Source organism: Mixophyes fleayi, chromosome 2 (genome assembly GCF_038048845.1).
Source record: "Mixophyes fleayi isolate aMixFle1 chromosome 2, aMixFle1.hap1, whole genome shotgun sequence".
Taxonomy (NCBI): domain Eukaryota; kingdom Metazoa; phylum Chordata; class Amphibia; order Anura; family Limnodynastidae; genus Mixophyes; species Mixophyes fleayi.
In genome coordinates, this window is record NC_134403.1 from 24,437,938 (window position 1) to 24,459,255 (window position 21,318).

General features: G+C 40.2%; 1 long non-coding RNA gene across 1 annotated transcript in view; it reads right to left on the reverse strand.

Moving 5' to 3' along the window:
- Positions 1-1,385: 1,385 nt before the first annotated feature.
- LOC142140050 (uncharacterized) overlaps positions 1,386-21,318 on the reverse strand; it is a 130,930-nt gene continuing 110,997 nt past the window's right edge. The window contains exon 2 of the long non-coding RNA XR_012688275.1: positions 1,386-2,384. This is a non-coding gene — a long non-coding RNA (uncharacterized LOC142140050). The remainder of the gene's footprint in view (positions 2,385-21,318) is intronic.

A 21,318-nucleotide genomic window follows, 5' to 3' on the forward strand; every position in this document is an offset into this window, starting at 1 on the left:
GGTTTAACATCCACAAAACCCATTGATCTAACAGCTTCTAAGAGAACCAGGTCACACTATTTCTAGGAAGTAATACACAAACATATATTTGCAGATTTATGCCTAAACATTAGCTTGCACATGACAGGCACCAACACTTGGAATAAATTGGAAGTATAGAGAAAGCACTTAGATTAAACCCTGGAGCTTTTGGACACTGACTGTTTTTGTCATCACTGAATAGGATAAAAAATCTCACAGGATTGACTCGTCTCTAATGGAATTACACAATGTTTTATAGATTTTTTTATTTCACATGTTGATTCATATTTGAGAAATAAGAAGAAAAAAAGAAGATAGAAAAAGCTAAAGAACTACAGTGAAACTTTAAGTATAATCATTTTCATTCTCTCTCTTTACACTTTGGGATTACCAACAGCGCTGGGATTCTCTTCTTTGTTTGTGCACAGTTTTAATTTTGAAATATGTGTGTGATTTCTAAAGGGAATCTGAGCTGCTGTTGATTTGGGCTATGAGAATTTATACACGTATTGTTTTTACTCTATATAGTTTTCACTGTAATTAGCTTTTCATGTGTCCATTATGTCCTCTTTCCCACCTCTACAGCAAGTTGCCATGTTAGGTGGAGGAGCTTCTCTTACACAGCAGATAAAGAGTGACTGACAGCTTTTCAAACTTTATTTGCAGAAATGCACTGTATGGTTTGATTATTTAATTTTGGATATTTGATCCCTATAGTAAGTAGACTCTCAATACACATCACTTTTCCCAAACCATTGATGGACTATGAATGCTAGTTTGATGCTTTCATAGTCCATCAACTGTTGTCAGGGTGTACACTATGGAGGTCAATGATTTCAAGCACTCATGCGTATTTACCTTGAAAAGATGTCCACCTTGGGATAATTTAGTACATGGACCACTCCCTCAGCTAGCAATAAAGATGTAAGACAAGGCCCAGGAACTCTACCAATTGTGGAATAATCAGCACCAGGTATCTTAAAAACTTTCATTATCCAACTGCAACAACGGATCAAATTTTACTGTCTGTTTACTGCCTACACTCGTCAGGGTGTTAATTGAAGGCAACTGAAGCCTTTGATACCATTGGCAGCTTTGATAACCATTAATCTGTTCATTAGTCATAACTGTTCATTATTTCTGTTTGTACATTTGGCAATGTACATCTTGTAGTGTAGTATAAACATCTAACTGTTTTCAGCAATAGTTGCACAATGATGAAAATAACTCCTTCTGGCAGAGGGCCCAGTGAATAATTAGATACTGTTTAGAGTAGAACAGAAATACCTTGGTAACATTTTTAAAGTTTGTAAGATGAAAGAAGTGAGGACTTGAAAGGAAACAAAGGTTCAGAAAGTCTCCAATACATAGATTGGGGGATTTTATTGAAACCATGTGATAAAAAAAACAGCGTAATATAGATAACATAAAAGCCTGAACACTTCTGGAGGGATTTAAAGCTATTTTTTTTATCTCCATAATTCCAGGTGTTTTGATCTGTTTGATCGAGGATAAGCAAAAACTCTTATCCATAAGACACAATAAGAAGTTTTGGTGTTTACACTTGAAAACATGAAACTATTTTTCTGTCTATAAAAATATTACTCAATACTAGAATACATTTTAATATAACTTTCCGGATAACAATATTGATTGACCCTTTCTTTTTAATCCATTTGAACATTTTGTATATATTTATCTTGACTGTAGAATTGTTGGATTAAATATAATATTAACAAAGCATTGTGCTATGGTCAAAAGCATCACCCCCATTATTATTACTACTGTAATTTAGCATTTTCTGATTTTCTTTGAGTCTCTGGTTTTTTTTTTTTTTGTTTCTTTTAGCTCGTACAGTCTACATTTGTGCTCTGAAATTACAATGTTAGTCAATGTAAACTCATAATTCACCATTCTCCCTGTCGATAGTCCAGAGGAACAGAGAGGGTTCTCCCTTCAGCGTAAACATGATACATTTAAACACTGATTATGGCTTCCAAGTACTGTATAACAAGTCTGACAAACATTTCTTCACATTCTGCCTGTGGCTCTCTTATGGCAAGCTCAAGGCATGGGTTGAGATGACTCAGCCAGTGGTAAGTCCATCTTCTACATAGGTTCACGAGACAGTAACTATACTTGCTCTTCAGACCGAGATGGGTCAAGTCTTCTCACTGGAACAACCTGCGTTGCTTTACAACATCCAGAACATATGTACTTCAGAAAGCATAGATACGCACTGCCAGAAATGACAACAGTCACAATAATGATCACTGTGGCTCCAAAAGCTGGAGAAACCGTGTCCTCTAGGATGGAATGAAGGCCATTATTTGTTGTTAGGATTGGGCCTTCTGTGTGTTCATCTGTGGACAAAAAGGACAAATTATTAACAACATATTCTTAAAAAGTGTTAGAAAGTGTCTATTGAATGACACTATCTATTGACTAGGATTTGGCATCTTTTCGTAGTTTAAAATATACCATAGCTGACTATTTTAATAAATATTATCCCCCACTACCTATTAAATAACAGCAACGCCACTCGGTAAAAAATGCCTGCTTAATGTTTGTATCCAGATAAATCAAGGGTAATACTTTCGGCGAGAAATGGACATGTCTTTAAACATAAAATTTAATGAGTAACAGCAGAGTTGAAGACTTTTTTTCAGTGGAAAGAAGCCTCAATAGATGTAATGAGTTGGGAGTCATTAGTGATAACATTTGTAAAATGTAAACAAAGCATGTTTAATCAAAGAGATTATTATAAACAATATTCAGAATACCACCATGGAGAATACTCTACAGGATACAATCATGGACTATACAGATACAGTAATGAAGAACACTACAAACAATACCATAGGAAGCACTATATAGACACAAACATTGAGAACACCATACAGAATACTATCATGGAGAACACCATACAGAACACAATCATAGGGGACACTATACAGAATACCATCATGGAGAATACTATATAGGATACAATCATGGACTATATTATTATTATTATTATTATTATTATTATTATTCATTTTTATTTATAGGGCGCCACTAGGTGTTCGTAGCGCCATACAGGGACAAACAAAATTACAATACAAGGTGAGACAGCACAGTGCAGTAAACAATAAGCACAGTAACTCAGTGAGCTCAAAGCACAGCTAGGGGCGGGGGGGAGGGGAGAGGGGAAGGTCCGCATAAGACGGAGCCCAAGAGGGAGGGCACGCATGACAGGGAAACCCCCAGTGGGGAGAGGAGGGAGGGAGAGGGGACGGGGCGAAGAGGTTCCTCGAGGAGGAGGACTAGGTAGCTGGAGAGCAGAGTTAAAAGTGGTAAAGACAGGAGGAGAGATGACCCTGCTCAAAGGAGCGTACAATCTAAGGACAGATACAGTAATGAAGAACACTACAAACACAACCAGAGGAAGCACTATATAGACACAAACATGGAGAACACTATAATTACAATCATGGAGAACATTATGCAGAATACAATCATAGAGAACACCATACAGAATACAATCATGGAGAACACCATACAGAATACAATCACAGAGAACACCATACAGAATACAGTCATGGAGAACACCATACAGAATACAATCATAGAGAACACCAAACAGAATACAATCACGGAGAACACCATACAGAATAAAGTCATGGAGAACACCATACAGAATACAATCACGGAGAACACCATACAGAATACAATCATAGAGAACACTATACAGATAATATGAAGGACAATTCCTGCTGCCAACAATACCTACAAGTTTCCCTTACTGGATCACGGACCCTGCCTTGTACTGAACCACAGAGGACTGCATATGTCTGCATATGTCTGGGTAGTAATATCTCTGGGTAGTAATATCTCCAATTCAGTAAATTAACAGAAATATAGCTGTGTGTGACAACACAGTTTTTTTTGCACAAGTTTTTCAGTCTACCAGCCACCCGCCCTGTGTATTTACAGCATACCTTGGATAAAACAACTACTTTATGAACCTATGTACTACTTTATTAGTGTGTAAAGTTCTGGAAGTTCTTTACATGCCTGAAAATAACTATGAAATAGTGTTTTTACTGCACCCATCCGAAAATATGCTTAGTGGACAATTGACGGACCTGCGCACATAAGAAAGCATTGTGGATCCCCAGACTTTGTGGCTGAAATGACCCTTAGTGTACTTTGTAAGAGTTGCAGGAGAGCGTTCACATGCCAATACATTAAAGTTATCTGAAGGTGGCAATATTTTAGTTATTACTATGAAACTAGAACTAGAAACATCAACATACAACATGGCCATGAACCCTATTTCAATTGTATCTTCTCTTTTTTACTTTGAGAAGTTGCCCATAATCTCTGGATAACCTTTGAGAAGCTACTGTGGCGTGGTGAGGCAGCAAACCACAAGCTCCTACTATAGCAACAGAGAAGGAAAATCTCAATGTCATTAACAAACCAGACAAGCGTTAGCAAATGTTGTAATGAATCACACATGTCGTGACGGCTGAAAAGTGACTGTTTCATCATTGTCCTAATTCCGAGCGAGTGAGAGCGTGGCATTGTCCACGCTGCAGGAAGAAGGCATCCTTTCAGTGGCGTGCCTCTTGACCTGCGACCTTGCCCTAACCTAGAGAACTAAAACAGATCCTCGGCTTTGCCCCAATTATCCCAGCAGGTGGACGCTGGAAGAACCTGACAAAGATGTCACATTTTCACAAAGTTCTAATTGTTTCCTCTCCTCTCCCTCTGTCTTTTTGGCAATGGTTGTCCCTGCATTCTGTCCCTGACGAAATGTGATGCTTTTAGACCTTGCCACTTTGCTTATTGACCTTTTCCATGTTGTTATGGGTTTCCTAGAGAGGAGAATCAACAGCATTTTCAAGCAAGAGCTGAAATATATATACAATTCTCTATTGATTAAAGAGACGTGTTCACAGCTGCTAGCAAGAGAAAAGTACCCAACTTAATGTGTTGTTTGATTAGATTTACAATAATAAAACTATTGTTATTAATGTGGTTTATCCCTAAATGGGAGATTTCATATATATGGCTTCTCTAAATGCCACTAGTAAGCCTCTTAATAATCTGAGGGCAGGACCAAGGCTTGGCTACCATACCAGAACCAACAGACAGGGAACCCCAACCTCTGCCTCAGCCATACCGTAAGTACCCTGGGTGACAGTGCAACCAAATCCTCAACTATTTCTATATATTTCAGGACTTGTTTCACTTCATATTTGGGGAACATCAGATTATTAAGAGACTTACTAGTGGCATTTAGAGAAGCCATATATTTGGAATCTACCAGACTTTTCAGAACTTTATGTGTTTTCCAATTTATCTATGCTCAATTGGACTTGCAATCGTTTGCATTGTTCTGTATTTTGTATTTTGTTTTCTGGCCATGATTTTGATAGAGATTTTTTGATCATAGTATGTCTATTTTCTTTCTACATTTAAGTGAACAATTAAAGTAATTTTTTATTTTTAAGGATTGGTTATATACTATATATAATAATTGTTACATCATACTATCTATTGGCGCTGGTTCTCCAATATTTTCTATGTATCAAATGCAGGTTGGATCACCTTGCAAATCGAATTTCGCTGCTTTGACAGGACATAAGCATTTCTATTTGGTTAGTGCGCAGTTCAACTGTTTCTTTGTCCTCATAACTCCTGGCTAAACTACGTTACTTGCTAGTTTAGAAGTATATTAGCTGCCACCGAAATCTTACAGTATGTTTCACTTGGCCTTCATCGTAGTGTTATCTGTCAGTTCAAGAATGATTTTTGTACGGTTTTGCTGTTTAGGTTAAAAGACAGTAAACATTGATGGGGAAAATTTCTCAGTATTACAAATATCATCATCATTTATTTATTTAGCGCCACAAATTCCGCTGTGCTGTACAGAGAAATCATTCACATCAGTCCCCATTGGAGCTTACAGTCTAAATTCCCTAACATACACACAGACATAGAGAGAGACTAGGGTCAATTTGATAGCAGCCAATTAACCTACTAGTATGTTTTTGGAGTGTAGAGGGAAACCAGGGCACCCAGAGGAAACCCACGCAAACAGGGGGAGAACATACAAACTCCACACAGATAAGGACATGGTTGGGAATTGAACTCATGACCTCAGCGCTGTGAGGCAGAAGTGCTAACCACTACGCCACTGTGCTGCCCACATGGTACAATGAAAGAAATCAAACTAATGTAGACATGTCAAACTTTGTGGGCTACACGAGTGCGGTATTCATACATACCCCATATGTTATGTGTATGGTATGTCTATATAAAAATGCAATGTGGCATGTGACAAATAGTAACTGGGGTGTAACATGTCCTTAATACTGTACTATTAAAAAAAAAATAACATTATACTCGGGGGCCATCGGAGGCAGTACATTTCACAGGGGCGCAAAATGATTATTATTATTATTATTATTATTACCATTTATTTAAATAGCGCCACTAATTCCGCAGCGCTGTACAGAGAACTCATTCACATCAGTCCCTGCCCCATTAGAGCTTACAGTCTAAATTCCCTAACTTACTCACACACACAGACAGACAGACAGACTAGGGTCAATTTGTTAGCAGCCAATACACCTACCAGTATGTTTTTGGAGTGTGGGGGGAAACCAGAGCACCCGGAGGAAACCCACGCAAACACGGGGAGAACATACAAACTCCTCACAGATAAGGCCATGGTCGGGAATCGAACTCATGACCCCAGTGCTGTAAGGCAGAAATGCTAACCACCTAGATGATGGAAATTACCGTATATACTCGAGTATAAGTCGACCCGAATATAAGCCGAGGCAGCTAATTTTACTACATAAAACTAGGAAAACTTATTGACTCGAGTATAAGCTTAGGGTGGAAAAGAGCGCCCAATTTAAAAACCTAAATAAAAATGATAGGTTCAATCTATGAAATCATTTTTAGCTAGATGACAAGGAACATTCATAAATGATTCTAAAATCATTGGGTACAACCTAACCTTAATAAAGGGGTATATAAGGGGTAGGGATATAAATGTATGAACATGGTGGCTGTATTGTTTGTTCATTATGTAATTGCACTGTAAATTAAAAAAAACAAAACAAAAAGGAGAGAGAGAGAGAGAGAGAGAGAGAGAGAGAGAGATTGATTCACTTACCCGGCAGTGGAACGCATATGCGTTCCAACAACAGGAAGGTCGGCATTTGGAACGCAAGTTCCAAATGCCGAACTTCCTGTTGTTGGAAGCATATGCAGAAGTTGACAGCCGAGGGACCGGACACCAGGTAAGTTCACCCGTGTATAAGCCGAGTGCCCTTTTTCAGCATACAAAAGTATGCTGAAAAACTCGGCTTATACACGAGTATATACGGTAATTTGAAAAATGTAAATTTTCTTACCGGAAAAGTCTAAATTAGTGTCATTTACCTTCTTAGTAATGGTTAAAATGTCAATATTTTGAGAATCAAAAGGGTGCTAGCTGCTAGAAGAGTTTAACAGCCTAAAAGTCCAATTAGGCTTAGCCAGTGTGTCACGTATCCCTCCTTTGAGAGGCTTAGACGCACCCAGTGACTTCATTGCAAACTCCTATCCATTCACATAAGGGAACTCATAATGCTCTCATCTCAGGAGTTACCAGACCTAGCACATTAGTCAGTGTATGGATAGGCGACATATATAAGTAAATATTTTAAGCCATTAGTAAGTAAAATGTCCCCTCTGTTTCCACCCAATTTACAGAATCCATCTGTGTCATTGACACAATGACACATTATTCTAATTAATGAGAGTGATCAGCAGACACAACTAAACGGGAGAACATAACGTCTCTCTGATTACGATTTCTCACATTATAGATGACATTATACTTTTCAATAACAAGTTCACTTTAAGTTTCCAAATTTTGAAGTTTAAAATAAAGAAAAGATATCAGATAACACCACCTGTTTAGTTGGCAGAAGCGTGGACTTGGCATCTGCGAAATGAAAATGAGTTCACTTATTAAAAACACAAACTCCCTCTTGTTAACATCTGTTACATTCACATATTCTTCGCAAAATATCTTTCTGCTCAGCGCAGCCGTGATCTGTGGGAGAATCAGTATTATAGTTATTGCCGTTTACAGTGATCGAACATGGAGTCAAGATTTCCCACTGGGAAGCGTGTGTGATTTCTGGTGTGAGGTGAAGTGGTGAAGAGGACTAGAGGAAAAGCACAGCTGGGGTTGTGATGGTGCCAATAACAAGAAATGAAAGGTGTAAGATTTGAATAGGTCAGTTTCATGAGACCTTCCAGTAGAATTGGCAGTGAAGAGTGTACAAATCACAGATCTCCGCCTGCTGTCACGAGTGGAACTGTTTTGTGTTCTATATGTTTATTACTTGGCTTGAGTAGATATGAAGCACCTAATTATCCCCTCTCCACAAAATATAATTTCATGATGGGGGATACACAAACGTAGATTTTAATTTTTGACAACTTTTTCTGTGCTGCCCTTTGCCTTCCCTTCCACTCTGTCAGGATCTGCCTGCAGCTTTCTGCATTTGCATGCTGCTTTGTATTGGCAGCTCCTGCCTCCAGGTCTTTTGGACATTAAATGTATTATCTTGCAGTACATCTATTCACCAGAGGTGCTGCTATTGTGCTTTATCTTTCTCATTACTAGAGGTTAACCGGTTGCACCAATTATCTCCTGCACCTGGTGGCTCCCTATTTATACCTGCCTCTCCCTGTTACCTGTGCTGGTCATTGTTGTTTTGTTGCTATTTCTCATGGTTGTGTTCTCCTGCTTCTCTTGTGCTCTGGGGCTGACATCACTACACTTTCTCTCCACTCAGCCATTCTACCTACGTCCACTGTATTCCTTTGTTACCAGTTTTCAACTTTACTCAGAAATCCCTGTGCAGTATCAGCAATATTCGGTTCGCACTATTTTCTGTATTTTCTGATTTAAATCTGCTCAATAAACACCTTATGCTTTCATCACATCTCAGGCTCCATAGTTATGATTCCCATTGAAGCGCGACACACCCCTCACCAGCTTTCCATGATAGCAACCCCCGCTCTATCCTGTCTGTATAAAATAAATAAATGGAAATAATTCGGCTATTAATGGTTATTTGTTTACAAAAGAAAAAAAGTTGATGGGCAAAATAATCAGGATACTCCTATTAATCTGACCCTATGTTGACTTACCTACATGCAAGCCCCATACTGATGTACGTTGTGATATATAGCTGTACTGGCCACAGGTCACTAGATCGACAATGGTTGAGATTAGGAATTATTTTTCTTAAGAAATCAGTTATTTAAGGATACAAAAACAATGCTCTCCTATACTACCCACAGCAGAGTTATGGTTCTTGCACGTAAATGCAAAAATGTATTATAACTTCAAGGGGTGGGGAGGGCACAATTGTATAGGCCCCTCTTTTTAGAGCCTTTTAGTCATATAATATAGATGGATTTTTAAAGCAACTCGCGGTGTCAATGATCTGACTTCGACCACTATATACATTTAGGTTGTGAGCCATTAAATGTGCCTGGTGTTTGATCCGGTGCTTATTACCATGACAAAATTGAGCCAGACCTTTCTATCTGAAGCAAATTTGCTCCATCTGTACATCAGCATAAAGTACCAGCTGATCAGTTTTCAATTTTAGTTGCACATCACCTGTGTGTATTCAATTTCTATCTTAGTGGCTCCCAAGTGTCAATGCCTTTGAACTATTTCCATTCTTAAAGCAACCTGTAGACAATCAGTCATTAAAATGCTCATGGGACTCAATCAACCTGCAGCAAAATAGAATGTTCAGAATGTGCATTAGAGCGCGCTGTCTGTGTGTATTACCCAGTATTCTTTTAATACTGTTTGTTCCCAATTGTAAAGCGCTACGGAATTTGCTCTCACCTCTCTGTCTGTATGTATTACCCAGTATTGTTTTATTACTGTTTGTTGCCGGTTGTAAAGCGCTACGGAATTTGCTGGCGCTATATAAATAAATGTTGATGATGACGAGTGCTCACAGGACAAAACATAACACACATTCACTCACAAACAACCAAAGCATTAGAAGATTCAGAGGAAAAGAACAACCTTTTGCCAATCAGAGCATCAGGGGGTTCACAACACCGATAGTGGAGCAAATCTCAGAGACTGCAACAAACAAATTATATGTATGAAACATGCGTAGATGGGACAGCAGTTCATCATCATCAAAGCTGATTGTGTCTATTACCACTTAAATAAATATGTTGAGTCTTTGTTTTGTCATACTGGTCAACGTGGACATAAATGTGAGTCCTCCCAAATTTTAATAATTAAAAATGTCGACCTGTTTAGCTGTGCCACTGATTTTCCCAGTCCAAACACCTAAATCAGGGGCTGGCTGGGCAGGGGGGCATCTGTACCTCTCCCCTTCCCCCCGGGCCAGTGCCTTAGTCAGCTGCCTTAGGCTGGATCACTGGGCTACCTGCATTTCTAAATTAAACATCCACCCAGGAGCATGTGCCCACGCATGTGCAGCAGCTCCATTTCGGCGATTCAATACAGCACTGCCGCGGACGCTTCTTTGACAGCGGAGGGGAGGGGTTTCTGGAGAACCAGAAACCCCCCCCTGCGTGCGCCCCTGCCACCCAATCTGATCCACCCATCACCTGCTATCTGACACTATCCTAATGCCTGCTACCAGCAGGTTGTATGCAGACCGCGGAAAACATTGGTTCTTGCTCCTGCCAAGGCAGTAATTTTTCACCCAGGCATTATGTTGTCCATTTTCTACCATACTGCCTGCAGAAGCCAGGACAACCTCCCCTTTACGGCAACATATAAACCATATTTTTTAGGGTTAGTAATGGAACCAAGGCTAAGTTAAATATTGGATAAGGAATGATTGCTTGCCATCACTTAGGAATGCGGCTAATTGGGCATTACAATAAGCAATCAGTTATGATATAATTTATCCATATATAATTGTGATGTTGTATCTAATAAGCACCTTCTCTTTTTTCAATTTTATCTTATTGTGCGCAAAATTCAGTGTCCCAGATAAAAAAAATTCATTAGAAGGAAGCTTAATCCATTTTATACAGTAAATGAGACTATTTCTTGCATATTAAGGCAGATATTCATCTCAGTCTTTTATAAAGTAGAGCTGAAAGCAAGATAAGAGTCCCATTAAAGGCTTCTCTCTGATTGGTCAGCCTAAAGGCTAACTGCATTTTTAAAGAACGTCTATTAGACTTACAGTATACGGCAGCCAATGTTGTGTGAATAATGTCTCAAATTGCATTTTACTTAAAACGTATTATACCCTTGGCAAATTTGGAAATGAGGACAAAGGCTATACTGTATATATTTAACATTTGACTCCTTTAAAGTGCAGTTCACTCCTTGCAATCGGCTCTATTCGTTCTGATTTTTTTTTTTTTTTTATTCTTCAATTCTTCATGCGATTAATGAAGACTTTGTGAAATTCAATCTGTTTATAATGCAGCTATTTATGTGAAACGGAGTGTGAGCTTAATGTAGAAAGCGTAATACTGGGCGATTCCTGGCAATCTAATCATTTAGACCACACAAAATGATTAGAACTGGGTGTTTTCAGAGGAATTAAATATGTTAAATCCTTAATACCCTTTTCACATTCATTTAAAAAGTAGTATAATATGCCTTATTTAACTTAATGTTTTCTTTTACGGTAAACTCTACAAGGGTGAATTGTAAAACTGGTTTTGCACGTTCAGGTGACTATTTTTCTTGAAACTTTTACTAAATGCATAGCTTTTTTGTTTCAGCTTTGGTGCTTTTCAGCACCGTCTTTATATCATTAATCACCATGGAAAGTGGGCGTGGTTATTAAGACTTATTAAGTCATGAGTTCATTTCCCGACCATGGCCTTATCTGTGTGGAGTTTGTCTGTTCTCCCCGTGTTAGCGTGGGTTTCCTCCGGGTGCTCCAGTTTCCTTCCACACTCCAAAAACATAATAGTAGGTTAATTGGCTGCTATCAAATTGACCCTAGTCTCTCTCTATGTCTGTGTGTGTGTGTTAGGAAATTTAGACTGTAAGCTCCAATGGGGCAGGGACTGATGTGAATGAGTTCTCTGTACAGCGCTGCGGAATTAGTGGCGCTATATAAATAAATGGTGACGATGATGATGATGTCTTACACAAAACGTGCCTATATTGCCTGGGTAAGTATTGTGAGGTATGTTGCGTATTATGTTCATTGAATATTTAGAGGGCAGTTTTGCATATTATACTAGAGCAGCAAAAATATATATATATATATATATATATATAAAAAAATAACAATGTTACCTGATGACATTAAGTCTGCAGAGAAAGAAACTAAACTGAAAATGCAATGTACACAAGATAAATGAATAAAGTATCAAATAAATGAAAGTTAATTTTTGTGATTCCTGTTATATAAACAGTGAAAATGGTCATTTATGCTACAATAATATAAACATTGCCTGAAGAACTTACAATCTAAATGTAAAGGAAGACATGAGCACCCAGATATATTCTGCCATTATATTATGTTTTCCTCCCCCTAGATCTGTGAAAGTGAAAGAAAGGCCATGAATGAATACGGCATGTATTGTCTTGACGTAGCTTTTCCCTGACAGCTGACCCATGACTTCTGGTTGGGAATGAACCGAAAGGTCACATTCATTAACTATGGCCGATGAGGGAATGGAATGATTCTATACAGACCGGGCCACTGACACAATCATTAAATTTCTCTGTTACTTCCATAGTCTTCATTCATGGGGAGCTTGGATGAATTTTCTATTTTCATTGTGAAATCTAAAAACAATTCCTATAAGTGCCCTTCACATAGTCTTGTGTTGGCTCGCAGGAAAAACTTTGCACCTTTCACTTATTAACAATGTTGTCATGGTTACTTTAGATCATGAGACCCTTTGCCAAACATGAGGAGTAACTTTCAACTGTTTCCTAAACGTTGTGAATTTGATATTCTCAGAAATATAATATACAATGCAAACAAATGGTGTTTAAAAGTCAGGCTGGCAAACTGAGTTTGAGGTTAGTATTCTGTTTTAAAGTGAATTTCCCTAGGGTCAGAGAAAATTATTGTATAAAAGGCTTAATGGCTGATATCCTGACTTCCCTTACTCTCGTACTCTTATTTAACTATAACCTTAAATAACTGATACGAGAACTGAGTGTGGCAAATTTAAATAGTTTATTTAAATATGGTGGTGGATAAGAGAGCAGTCAGTCCGACGTCCGCCAGGCAAAACCCAAATGCAACTGTCCCAGCATTAACCATGGAACCTCTTCCACTGGGGGACAACCAATCAAACCCCGGGTTCAATTGGGGGACAACCAATCACACCCGGGGTGCACATATCTACCTTAGCGGGACACCGGACAAAACGGAACACAACCACAGGACGACCCACAGGGGCGGTACCTGTACCAAGACTATAGCCGATTCACTCAAAGAGAGGTGGGTTCATCGCGCCCACTACCGCAATGTGCGCTCTAACATACCCCCCGTATTCACCAGGGACCCCCGCAAGGGAGTTTGGGCTTAGCTGCAGAGGGTATGCAGGTCGCGATTCTCCAAGACAGTCACCGGTGTAGCGACAGTAGTAGACAGGAGTAGTTGGGCAGTCCAGGTCAAATCCAAAAGAGTGGTGCGGTACACAGGGAGGTTCCAGGGAGAAGTCAGATCAAGCCAAATAGTCAAACCAGCCGGGCAGCGAGGTACCAAAACGAAACACAGGAGAATAGTAACAGGAAGCCGAGTCAGAACCGAAGAACACTGGATAAGTTCAGGAAGCGCTGGAGCAGGAGTAAACCAATACTCTGGCACCCAACATGTGTCAGAGGGTGCTCTATATACCAAAAGGTGCATCCTGATTGGGTGATGGAGATTTGGCGGTCAGACACACTGACCGCTGACTCGTGAGAGGAGATTGCGTCCCACTGCTAGGCAACGGGTCGCGGCTGACAAGAAGATGCAGGTGTCCGTCTCCTGCACCAAGTGTCAGTGCGGAGACGGCGCCTGACAGTAACTGACTGATGTGTGTAAAACAAACACATGTTATAGCATGCATACGAGACTGTCATCACTACTGATCAGAACTAGCCTTGTAGCTGGAGCAAGAGATACAGCAGAAAAAGAAATAACTTTGAGAAGCCCAGAGCTAGATCCGGATGTGGCTGCGTGCGCTTGAGTATAGCACGCCCTTACTGTACATGTACTACGGGTGAGTGCACCATCCCCGCCCCGTTCCCTCCCAGAAATTGTAGGCTGTTGTAATTCTCCTTTGCGCTCGACAATGAATTGAACGTTGCTGCGTTTGGCCCGGGTCTGGGCATGTGCAGATTAATTTTGCGTACGATACCCACAAAATCGGCAGATATGCTCCTTGATGAATAATGCCCATCATCCCTATGTTTACAGAAAGCAAAAATGAAGCTTTCTAAGAACAGAACAGCTTCCCTACAGTCGAACATGTCGGAGAGTAGGTAATGTTATGGGGTTGCTGTGCAGCATCTGGCACTGGGTGTGTTCATGGTATGCATAGGAATCTGTAGATTACCAGGCCGTTTTGGAGCACAATGTTGAACCCAGTGTGAAAAAGCTGCATCTTAGTCAAAGGTCATGAGTCTTCCAGCAAGACAATGACCCTAAACACAGTTCAAAAAGCGCACAGGAAAGGTTCAACACAAGACGCCGGACTCTTCTAGAGTGTCCTCTAAAAGTGAACCTCCAGCTTTTGAAAACTATATGTAGTCTTAACTTGTATTATGCAATTATCCTCTGTATTCCTCCACAGTAGCTCCCTGCTGTCTTTCATAAACATACAGTGTAGCAAATGAGACCTTATTTTTAACGGAAAGTTTGCCATTCATAATTTAGCCTTAAAGCTCAAGTAACATCGCTATTTGACATTAATCTGCATTGTGTATTTCCAAACTTGATAGTACATATGACACATTTGGAGGGTATATGAATCTATAATATAAATGTCTAGTGGCGTGTGTTAGTCTGTCTGTGTCTGTGTGTGAAAAAAAACAAAAACAAGCTGCAGCGCCACCTGCTGGGCGGAGTTATACACTGACCTACTAAATTCTTAGTGTGTGTGGAAAAAAACCCTCAAAGGGCTGAAATTTGGTATACTAAGATGTTTTTAATTTGTTAATTTAATTTGTTAATTGTTAAAAGTGTTTATATAGATTTTAAAAAAATATATATATATTTCTTGAAGTAGAAGTGACAGTTGGGAGTGGTTGGTGGTTGCCGGGGGTGACAGTGGGGAGTGGTTGGTGGTTGCCGGGGGTGACAGAGCGAGAGGAGTGTGATACTCAGGACCGCTGAGAGAGATCCCTGTGTCTGGATAGACATCTGGATAGATGTGGCGATGAAAATGAAGGATGAGGTGATGGAGAAAAATGATGAGGTGGTGACATGTGGACAAAACCACGTTAAAAAAGGGCGCTTGCGTCGGGAAGTAACGCTCTTCCCCTGAGGAGGCCTGGCCTAGCCCCAAATGCATGACAAGAACCTTTTTAACACCTTAAGTAGCTTGATTTGACTAGAATGCATTAGTATCATGCACGGGTTAACTTGTGTATATATATATATATATATATATATATATATATATATATATATATATAGCCTCCAAATATGTCCACCTAGGTCTCCTTCCTTCTGCATCTGCAGCAGGTTGTCATTATTGGAGGGAGGAGCTTCTCTAACTAACCAGGCAGATAGTGACTGACAACCAGGCGGACTTGCTTTGCAGACACTGACCGTACGGATTGGGGAAGTCATCCATAAGGCCAGTGATTTCCCAACTCAGCTTTTTGACCTGTATCGAATCCTACCAGGGCACTGCCCTACAGACACGGGAGGGGATTCAGCTGTCTGTACTGCAGTGTTGAACTAACATTTTACTTTTAAACAGGGCTGCACTGTGCAATGTCAACACAGAGCAATTTATTTTACTGTCATGGTTCAGATGTAAAAAAATGAACTTTTGTTGTGTTGTGGTCCTCTATCTGACTAAACACATATCTAATATTGATTAAAACATTGATTTGATATAAAGAAACTTTAATATTAGTTGTTCTTTTAATGTGTCTATTGCAAACTTACTTTCCATTTTCCCTCCATTCCATTCCATATAATTTTCCTCTTAATATTCCATTTAATTCCCCTTCTCTTTTGTCTCCCTCTTGAGCTCCTCCCCAAGAGTTTTTCTCTCCTAGGGAATTCCGCCAGGTATGGTTTGTATTGGTATGCCGAACACTACTCTGTAATCTGCTAGAGATGGCTGGGAAGCTAACAAGGGGGATAAATGCTTAATTCTTCCTCCACGCGACTGTCCGATAATAACAGAAACAACCTGACTGCTTCAGCAAGCATATAATGAAGAGCTTTCAAATTCTTAAACCTGCTACATAATCTTTTGCCAGACTGAAATTTGCCAGGATTCCCCAAGCGTATTGCACAGAATTGAACGGAATTTATGCTATACCACAGATTCTGTAATGCTGGAAAATCATACAAATACAGATAGGACATATTTAATACAGTAAGCAAATCACAAATACATGACGGAGTTACGCATAAGTAGCACAGATGAGTGTGAGCAACATTGTGAGTACCCACAAAGAATGTAGCAAAATACATGACAATAGACAGACATGAGACAATGGGTAGAGAGGACCCTCCCAGTGACAGCTTACATTCTAGAGGGAGGGATAAGAGACAGTAAAACCAAATGGGATAAAACGGAGATGGAGGGCTAAGGTAGGTGATGGACAAGATAGTTAGGAGGTGGTAGGGTAGGCAAGCATGAAACGTTGAGTTTTGAGTGAGCGTTTGAAGGACTGTAGGTTGGGGGAGAGTCAAGGTTGGGTTGGGAGCTCTAAAGGGGGGGTCCACATGGGAGAAGTCTTGGAGGCGAACATGGGAGGTGGTAATGAGAGGTGAAGAGAGGCGGAGGTCAAAGGCAGAGCAGAGAGGCTGACCTTATCATGAAGTATACCCCCACCCAGAGATGTATGGTGTAGAAGTGTTGGTGAGGGCTTTGTAAGTGAGGTTAAGTAACTTAAATGGAATTCTGAAAAGGATAGGGAGCCAAGGGAAGGGATTTCCACAATGAAGCAGTGGAAGAAGATGAGCCTAGCCACAGCATTCTGGATGGATTGAACATGAGAAAGGTGGGAGTAAGGAAGGCCATTGAGAAGGAGGTTGCAGTAGTTGAGATGAGAAATGATGAGCAAATGGACCAGGAATTTGGTTGCTTCCTGAGGGAGGAGGGGCAGATTTTTAGTAATGTTACAGAGGAGATGATGGTGGTAGGAATCGGCAAGGGACTGGATATGAAGAGTAAAGCTGAGGGCAAATTCAAGGATGACTCTAAGCAGCAGGATTGGTTTACACAAGAGAGAGTTATGTAATCAAATGTGAGGGACATACTGGAAGGGATAGGAACATTGGTAGGAGGACAGATGATGAGCTCAGATTTGGAGATGTTGAGTTTGAAGACGCAATGTGACATCTAGGTAGTGACAGCAAAGAGACAACTAGATACTTGGGATAGGCAGGAGGGAGAGAGAGGTCAGGGGAGGAAAGATAGATGTGCATGTTATCAGCAAAGAAGTGCTATTGGAGGCCAAACAATTGAATAAGTTCGACAAGAGAGGTGGTGCAGATAGAGAAGAGCAAAGGGCCAAGGACTTAGACTTAGGGGACTCCAATAAAGAGAGGAAGAGTGGATGAGAAAGAGTCGGAAGCTGAGACACTAAAGGAGCGGCCAGAGATGCAAACCAGGATAGGACAGTTTCACAAAGACCTAGGAAGTGAAGGGTGTTGAGGAGAAGAGAATAATCAGTGTCAAAATGGCACTTTAGACTTAACTGGAAGTCATTTGTCACTTTAGTGAGGGCGATTTCAGGTGAGTGATGGCGACAGAAGTCAGACTTTAAAGGGTCAAGAGGAGAGTGGAAGAGAGAAAGTATGTCAGACAATTGAAGACAAGTCATTCAAGAATTTTAGAAGCAAAGGGGAGCAGAGATAAGTGGCAGTAGTTGGAGAGAGAAAATGGGCCAGGTGAGGGTTTCTTAAAAAATAGGGGAGATGAGAGCATGCTTGAAGGCAGAGGGAAAACAGCAGTGGAGAGAGAGATTAAAGAAGTGAGGCGAGAGGGAGCAAAAAAGGTTGGAGGGGACAGGTTGTTGAAGAAGGAATCGAAAAGAGTGAGCACTTCAGACACAGTTACATGAGGGTAGGAACAGATGGTGGCAGAACGACTAATAGAGAAAATGGGCGAATATGGCTAGAACGTGAGACAAATATGTCTAGAACAGATTTTGTTTATGTATAGAGTCAATTTTGTATGTAAAGAAAGTGTTAAAGTCAAGAGCAATGATGGACAATGGGGCTGGAGGTGAGGGATGGCCCAAAAGAATATTAACAGTAGCAAAGAGGTGTCAGGGGTTGATGGACACAGAGGAGATGAGGGGTGTGAAAAAGCTTTGTTTGGCAAGAAAGAAGACAGAATAGTAGCAGTAAAGGATGAATGTAAAGGGAATGAAGTCAACGTCAGTGTTGGATTTCCTCCATTGGTGTTCCAAAGAGCGGGAGCACTTTCGAGGTAGTGAGTAATAGAGGAGTGGCAGGCTTGGTGTTTAGATTGGCAGAGACAAAGTGGTGTGGCTGATGCTGGAGTATCAAGGGCATCAGAGAGTATAGAGTTGTAAAGAGAGACAGTAGTGTTAGGGCATGACAGGGAAAAATTAGGAATGAGGAGGGGTTCAATGGAGGTGGTGAAGAGGATTTGGTCAATGTTGTTGCAAATTTAATCTGTGAATAAAGCATTTTTTTTAATTAATAAAGGTTTTAAAAGATTTAAGCATTTTTTTAGATAAATGTGTTCTATTTACTTCTTTTAACCATCTTTTATATTTCACTTCCTTTGTCAATGCGCGAGAAGAGAGAGAAAAATTGTTTTATTGAAAAGCAGAGAGGGGCAGAGAAAAAGAAAGAAGGCGAGTGGAGACAGATCCAGGTAGGGGAGAGTAGGGGACAGATGTAGAGGATAGAGAAACAGAGAGCAGAGAAAACCAAAATCTGAGGTGGGGGGGTTGGTTTGGGTGGAAGGAGAGAGAAACAGAGGGGAAAAGAGAACCAGAGTGGTGTGAGAGGAGAAAGAGCCAGAGTGGTGTGAGAGGAGAAAGAGCCAGAGAGGGGATCAGAGTAGATAAAAACAGAATGGGTGAGAGATCCAGAGAGGAGGAGAGAAGGTAAAGAACCATAGGGGGGTGGGGAGAGCAGAGAGGGGGAGAGAAGGTAAAGAACCATAGGGGGGTGGGCGGGGCAGAGAGGGGGATAGAGGGGAGAAAGCCGTGGAGGAGGGAGAGAACCAGATGGGGGGGGGGGAGGGGAGGGGACGAGTGGAGAGAAAAGAGAGGGGGGAATCACACGGAGTGTTGTGGGGGATGAACAATCTGTGCACCATACAAACAAGCTGAGGTGCACTGTGAAGTTGCCCAGCACCTGTGTTTACAGATTGGGGAAGCAGATATTACCACAACACAGTTTTTGCTGTGTTTTGCCCATAGGCAGTACATGGTTTAATTTTAGAGATGTTACACTGAGGCTTCAGGGCTCTCTGCATTCAATCAAAAGTTATAACTGTTCGATATCACCTAATGTTTATAATGTGCATGAACGGGAAACGAGCAGTTTTCATGCATTTAGCAACTCAGTCCAAATCAATGAAAGGAGACCTGCTCAAACAACATGTGAAAAGCGCATATTAATAAATCACAGTCCAGCTGAATGCATAAAAGTACCTCATTTAGCATTAAGAACAGAATAATCTTAAGGATACAAATATGCACCTTCACAAGCCATGCAAGTTATGCAAATTTCCCCCTTTATTATTTTTTGCATGAAGGGACAACAATACTGGCTGTCTTTGCATGTAGTACCCAGATACTGGGCAGCTTTATTTTAACACTGCAACTTAGAGCTGAGCTAGGACACTATAAATCTGTCCACACATTTCAAATTTGTCCCCCCTTCCCGCAGCTCAATGTGGACTTGCCAAGCCACAGAAATTCACTATCTAGATTTACTCCTAACTAAATGCATATTTGATGCTCTTTTCACGTGTTTAATTGCAAATAGGAATACCTGTGTAATGGACGTCTATATGAAAAAAAAAAAATCATACATCCAACTTGTAGTATATAAGGTATAAAGCTAAGATCTTATTAGGTGAGCTGTTTTATGGCAGGCAGATATTCTATAATTTGCAACCAGAAAGCTACTGATGTACCAGTGCCTGTTCTTAGAAATTCCCTTTACTCCCTCTGGAAACTAGACACTCATCATTGGCATAAAGTATAAATATTTTGGTTGCAATGTCATTACGAACACTAGATGGCAGTATTGAGATCTGAAACGGAACCACAGTCAGCTGATCTTGACAAACATATGCAAATCAAAACACATTTTCTTCCTAGTCACCAAACAATATGTTATTGCTTGTGAAATCCATATAATAACTGCTTACGTTTTATCACCATATGTAAACTGCTCATGGCAGATGTTTATATGGTTTTCATTCATTGTAAGTTGAATTTTTGCATTAATATATATTTTTTTAAAAAAAGGTGCAAAAAAGGCAATGTAGTGTTTTTAAATAAATCAATAATTAAATGTGATATAGAAACACAGAATAACAAAGTAAGACAATTTAGGATGCATAAAACATAAAATGGATATATTTTTTATGTGTTCTAAATTTTCTGATTTTGTTTCCTGAACCCCTTCCTAAAAGGTTTGCATCTGAATCATTATTATTAGATTTTTTTGATACCTCTCATTATGTCACTCTCCAGGAACCCGCTTCCCTACCTTCTCAAGTTACCGGGGCCGCAATGATGCGTTTCGATACAAATCGAGTCACTGTGCCCTGCCCCCGCTGCGCGATGAATCATGATGACAGGCGCCCTTGCACTTGTACCATGGACATTCCCTCTGGGAACTCCCAGCTGGAGGTCCAAAAACTAGGCAAGTATGAAACAAGCTCACCAGGTCACTGGTGGGGGACTTTGTAACTTGGCCAAACCAGCAAGAAGATTTGCTGTATTACTTGGAGTTGTAGTACACAGGTAGGTTAGAATCATTGGTCATCTTTACCTTTCTTTATATAAATATGCACAAACAATCTGTGCAAAAGATGTGTTTTTTTAATGCCTTTGGAGCGGTA